Raw genomic sequence first — 6,712 nt, 5'->3', positions numbered from 1 at the left:
CAAGATTAGACGAAAGACTCGTTTTTTACTCATTATGGTTCACCTTGAGTAGGATTTTGATCGATTTTGATAATTTATTCACTTTGAAATGAGTGAACTCACTAAGTGTTGAGTTCAAGTACACCTTTTATTGAGCGACTTTTACTCAAATTTGTGTTACACTTAACTCGATTAGTACTCATATCTGAGTATTAATTTCACTCAGTATTGAGAAATATATTCATTATAACAGGTTGGCAGGTGCCTTTCAAAGGCAAGTTTCAGTTTAGGCCATGGTCTCGAACATGTCCATTTCCTAAAATTCACTTTTGGGAGGCATCTGTTCACCTGTAATAAAATAACAAGTTAGCTTACATATAGCTTTTAAAAAAATCATTTAAAATTTTTCGTTTATTTTAACAAACCAAATGAAAAATTGTAGAACCTTCAAAAATATTTGAAGAAATATAACACTATTGTTATAATATCAAAAACATTTTAAAAAGTCTTCAACTCTTTTTGGAAAAAATACAGGAACTTTTTAAGCTAGATGTCTAGAAAAGTTGCATCACATCGCAAAAATCCGCTTTATTAAGAGCATTCGTCAGCTCGGCTACCAACATTCTCGAATATTTCTAATTTCTAAACTAACTTTTAACAGAAAAATTTAAATAATAATAATTTAACGAAAATCTCTCTGAAAATCCACATACTTTTCCTCCTGAAAATTAAAAAAAAATGTTATTCTGCCAAATGTTCCAGTTCCCAGTTCCAGATTGAGGGAAATCACAACCAAACCAAACCAAACATAAAACATATTTAGGAGTTATGAGTTCGTATTCGCTTCACTACGCCACGCGGCCACAGTTACACTTTACATCGCACTTTACACACACACTGTGGGCTTGTAACCTTGGCACCCCTTCGAAGGGACAAGACAACCTACGACTCGAACAGATAATTAAAAACTGAGGAACAGGGCAGCGTTGTTACAAGGGCAAAAATTTTTGTACTATAAATGGTGTCGAAATTGTACTTTTTTAAGTGGGATTGTACATTTTTGGTGCAAAAATGTGGGGTCATTTGATCTCTCTATTTACCCTATTTTTACCAAGTTTTGGTACGTAGGGTGCATCCACACCATCCTAAAAACAGCGGAATGGCGTATTGGCTAAACGACCTTGAATCGATTTCCTGCAATTCTATTGGCTGAAATTTTTGCCAGGTGAATTTGACAGATAAGATTTCTGACAGATGAATTTTTCAGCCAATAGAATTGCTGGAAATCGATTCAAGGTCGTTACGCCGATACACCGCCGCCGATCCGCTTTTTTTAGGATAATGTGGATGCACCCTCACAGAATTATACACCATATGCTGTCCTCCTTTCACGCAGTTGAGCAGCTCTGAACTGTTCAAGATTCAAGAACGCGATACTCTCCCTCCATTCAATTGAGTCATAAAGTTCAGAACTGGTTCCGCGCCATATGGAGGCACCAGGCTATCTCGCACAGCTCCTTTCAGAACCGTTCTGAGCAACCCAGGGCGTAAAGCTCTGGAACTTGAAATTCGCAAATGGAGGACAGCAATACAGAAGCTACAAAGAGCTTTGAATAGCATTGGTTAAATGGGAAGTCACAATAGATCTAAGGTCGCAGTGATTAGCCCCCCTCCTACTCACCGCATGGATATCAAACTTACGTTTGACATCCGTGCGGCTTGAACAGCATTTCAAGTGATGTATAATTCTGGGCCTCTGCTCCTAGCGACCTGCATTTCAAATCCACGCATCGCGTATCACCGTTCGTCTAAAAATTTGTACGTGGGTTTAAGTTTGGGTTAGTTTGGGTTTGAGAAGTAAGAATTGTACATTTTTTCTTGCAATTGTACCTATGTACTCCTTGACTAGCAAATGTACCCAAAATAGTACAATTGTACCTATTGTAACAACACTGGAACAGGGGAATAGCTTATTCGGTATCGAAGAAGCGCGTATGACATATGATTAGTAATGAGCGAAAATACTCTAAACTGGGAGATTTCACTCAAATTTTTATTGTGTTAAACTATAACATGAGTTTTTAAGTGAAATTTTCTATTCCATTACTCAAAAATAGGGCTTATAAATCTAACATGAGTTTATTCAATCGCTATTGATTAAATGGAGATCATATTTGAGTAAAATGATGAATTTACTCTGTTTTAGATGAAAATGTACTCAATTATTTCACTCCCTGAGAAATATGTGTTCACTCAGGCTGATTTTTTACAGTGTACCATACGATTGAAAAAAAATTGCTGCCGAAGTTTCCGGAATACAGTTTGGACCACCGTATATTTTATATTTACGTAAAAACATTTAAAAACTATAAATTAACATTTTCTTAAACTACCTACTCTTTTCTTCAATTATTTTTCGTAACTCATTAAACAACCGTCAAAATGACTCACTGACTCACCCTGTACAACTAGTGCGATCATTAGTTCCCTATATCCTATCTACATTTTTCAACGCTCTGAAGTACTTAGTACCTACCTCCACATTCGCGCCGCACCGCACAGCAAATACTGTAAAGTCGACAAATAGCTGAGACGGGTATCATAGTAGGCTTAGTGCAGTACCATTTCGATTGTCACTTCAAGTGGCATATTTCCGTTCACAGGCCTGTGTGCCGCCGATCTGGGAATAGTACGGCCGGCTTTCGGCTTTCAATTCTCATCTGTCATAATTTCGAAACGGTCATTCAAGTGGAAAGGTCGGATCAAGTCGCCGGGGTTGTTTCTGTGAAGTATTTTTGTTTTATGATCATTTTTCCATTCATGCCGGGCCGTGTTTGCGTAGTGCGTGGTTTTTAAATATCTTGCGTATTTTTTTCGCGTGGAAAAATAAGGTTTCAGTGATTTTTTGTGTAGTTTTAAAATCAAGTGGAAATACTTATTGGATTACCTATCAGTAGAATAATTTAGGAACCGAAAAATGTAATGTATAATTTATGAATCAAATAAGGATCCGAGGGATGTACAGTGTAAGCATTTTATTTTGTCTCGCTCTTAACAAGCTTAGATTTTTTTATTTTTTGAGTTAGAAGATTTATTAAAAAATACAACTCTGTGTCAAGTTTTTATAAGTATTATCAAAAATAGCATACAGTATCAGAAGTAAATACTATAAAGATTTTTTAAATTGAAAACTGGAGTCCGTTTCACTTAGGTAGTATATCAAGTTAAAGAAATTGCTGCTTTAGAGTAGTTAAAGAAATTGCTGCTGGAGAGGGATTTGATAATTTGCATCAGGTGGATGTAAAAGGCTTACTTGAATCACATATTGTTTTACCTACTGAAGAAGAACTCAAGAAATTGGCGCTTAAAAATGAAGAAAAAGATAAAGATGTAGATGTAGTGCTGTGCTAACCCCATAGGAGTTAACCGAGAGGACTTAACAATAAATAGCACGCGATATTTGAAAATTCAAGATAGGTGTTTGAAAATTAAGCAAGAGGTCTTTGCGCCCTTTGCCGTAGTGGCATCACCATAATTTATTTATTTGTTTATATTTATTTTATACAGGATCCGGCAATAGTGCATCGGGTATAAATAATTTTGTTTAATTATATATGCCCTTATTTCAGGAAAATATTTTAACTTCTATAGGGTGGCTCAAAAAAGTGTGAATAGATCGGGATGATTTTTTAAATGGAACACCCTTTATATTATTGCAAATTTGGCTTCCTTTCAGATCACTTTACGTAATCCTGAGATATGAGTAAATATATTTCGATACTTTCAGAGATATTAATAAATAAATGAAAAATATTATAAGCCTTTTTAAACAAATATTAAAAATACAAGATATGTCCTGAAAATAATTAATATTTAATTTTTAAATAGAAAAAGCACAAAAATAATTCGGATATGGCGGAATTTGTTGCAGTATCTGATGCATACTGGCTATGAATTGAAGAACGTTGTCATTTTATATGTAAATTTTTATGGGAAATGTCATCGATTGTCATTTCCCAGCCAACTGGATGCCGTTTTTTTTCGATCATACAATATTTGCATCCTAACTTGATTTATTAAATATACTGTTTTATTAAAATTAAGTAAGGATTTGAAAAGACGTCAGTATTAATATTATAGTTGCGTAAAAAGCTTATTAAAAAATGCGGGATTTGTAACAATAATGACAATAAAAAGCAAATATAAGTGGATAAGACGGATTTTGCTGTAGTAACGTAACTTGTAATGGTTAGGTTTATTTCTTAATGGGTTTGGTTTATTTCTTAAGTAAGAAGAGAACGTAATTTGTAATGAATTTTATATAGGAATAGGCGACTTATAGCAGTTTAGGATTATGTTTTGGTAGAATTCAGGGTCCCACAATATTAATATATGTCATTAAGCCATTTTTTTTAAAAAATGGATAAGGCGAGTTTTTTCAACTTGACTCCTCAAATAGTACATGCCCTTCTCCCTTGTGTATATTGTTATGATATTAATTCTATAATTGATACATAAAAATATGTAATATGATACAAGGAGGTATGTTATGTAACCACAAGGGCATGTAATATTTTTAAAAAACATGTATAAATGTAAAATAAATGTAAACACATAAATCAATCATGGTGCCAATACCGCAAAAACCTCTTGTTTATTACATAATCTAGGTATATAGTTTACATAATAAAAGTTTATTTTAATATACCCGGTTTCGGGGGATTCCACTACTATATATACAGGATGGCCCAATATTTCGTGGACATGGAACTACTACGTATTTTTAAAATCAAATTAAGTTAATTGAATGCAATTTATTTCTATACAAAAGTGCTTAGTTTAGCCGATAGAGAGCATCAAATTAAAAAAAGACATATATTAAGACATGTTTTAAGAACCGATATTCAGATTTGATAAGATGTGGGTTGCCTATGTTTTGCTTGGCGTTTTTACAAAAAAAAAACAGAAAATGTACGAGAACTGTGAAAACTACCCTCATGCGTACATAAATTCTCTCAGAAATGCCTTTGGAGCTTCAACGACAACTGATTTTTTTCGGAAAACGGCCATTCTAGTAATTGGTACATTTTTGTTTCTAGTTTCTAGTTTCTAGACAAAAAATATTTTTTGTCACATCAAGAGTTAAAATAAAGTAATACCAGGGTGGAATATTATGTCAGTGTCACAAATGATTTTTGACAAGAAGTTTCATACATTTTTCAATTAATTTAGTTTTGAGTTTATTAAAATGTAATGTCGTAAGCTTTTGCTTTGGTTCGAAAAATACGCCGTAGTTCTATGTCTACGAAATATTGGTACCACCCTGTATTCAAATATATTATGTGTATTAGACAGGGTATTTTTTCTGATATCAAAAGTGCACAAAAATGTATATTATATTGCTTTCGATTTATTAGTTTTATCGGATTTAATCAAAATATAAACAAATGTTGATATATTTACCTTAGTATGTCCACATTTCAATATAGGGCGTTATATTGAAGCTAAATCTGGGTGCCGTATCGCTGGCACACGAACGCATTAAACAAGTTGCAACAGAGACATCTTAGACAAATATTAAGAATCAATTGGTACCACCATGTTACAAACGTATCAGTCCTTGAAAAAGTTAGTTGCGAGAGCGCTGAATTCATGATTACTAAATCCCGCTTAAGATGGGCTGGCCCCGTATGCAGGAAGCAATAAAACCGCCTACCGAAATTTCTTCTTTACGGTGAGCTTCTAGACGGTAAGAGAAGACCGGGTAGACAACTCTAAAGATACAAGGATATTTTCCATGAAAACTTAAAGAGCATAAGCAAGCAGAATCAATAGAGGAAGCAACGCACAATAGAACGCAATAGAGAAGGATTGTAAACTCAGTTAACGACGACAACCAAAAAGTAAAACGGCAACAAAGTAATGAGATTTTTGAATGTCCGGAGTGCGGAAGAGAGATAATATCACGTATCGGGCTTTTCAGTCACAGAAAAGCTCATCAAAGAAAACGCTTTGTGTAGCCATCTTCTGATGCGTGTCACATAGTCAAATGGCAGTAAGTAAGTAATAGGGCGTTACATGTTATAAAACTTAGTTTATATCAATAACTATGACTTGTGGCAGCGTATGTCATTTTTGGTAATACCTATTGGTACTTCATTAAAAACTCTAAGTTTTCTTCTGTAGGCTTAGCTAAAAACTAAAATAGAGAACTTAAAGCCCATTAAAGTGGGATAAAATAAGATGCAAACACTATGCAACTCAAGGGCACTTAGCTCATAATACACTTGATGTTCGTCAACGTTGTATGTCCTACCAGTATTAAATACCTACTTCTTAAATGTTAAATAATTCTGTTTAATGTATTTTAATGTATTGTTTAATATATTTAATTGGTAGGTTTGGTTTGGTTTCGTTAATAATAATAGCCCAAAAGCCTTATTTTACGGATAAAATAACCAAAAATAAAATAATGATTATAAATGTAATATACTGGTAGGTCATAATAGTTATTTATACACCAAGGGCGATAATGCCACTTGATAAATGTTATTTGTAACACGATAGGCATTATCTTATACTAACGCCCGTTGATACATACAAGATTTAATTTTTTACTTTATCACTATTTCAGTATTTCTCGATAATTTCTAATAACTACTAAATTAATTAAAATTTTTCAGTTAATGTTTATTGAACTTGTGCTTTATTTGTTATTTTGTCAAGATGTTGG

At 33.5% G+C, this 6,712-nt stretch overlaps 1 protein-coding gene across 1 annotated transcript in view; it reads left to right on the top strand.

Annotated features, from left to right (window-relative positions):
• The first annotated feature begins 2,574 nt into the window (after positions 1–2,574).
• Positions 2,575–6,712, top strand: part of LOC115891936 (SH2 domain-containing protein 3C) — a 236,290-nt gene continuing 232,152 nt past the window's right edge. The window contains exon 1 of the mRNA XM_030912550.1: positions 2,575–2,958. The gene's annotated coding sequence lies outside the window, so the exon portion shown is untranslated. The remainder of the gene's footprint in view (positions 2,959–6,712) is intronic.

This window comes from Sitophilus oryzae, unplaced genomic scaffold (assembly GCF_002938485.1).
Source record: "Sitophilus oryzae breed Bouriz unplaced genomic scaffold, Soryzae_2.0 scaffold_1009_pilon_pilon, whole genome shotgun sequence".
In the NCBI taxonomy this organism is placed as follows: Eukaryota; Metazoa; Arthropoda; class Insecta; order Coleoptera; family Curculionidae; genus Sitophilus; species Sitophilus oryzae.
The sequence above is the reverse complement of the archived record's forward strand: the minus strand, read 5'-3'. Positions and strand labels throughout refer to the sequence as shown.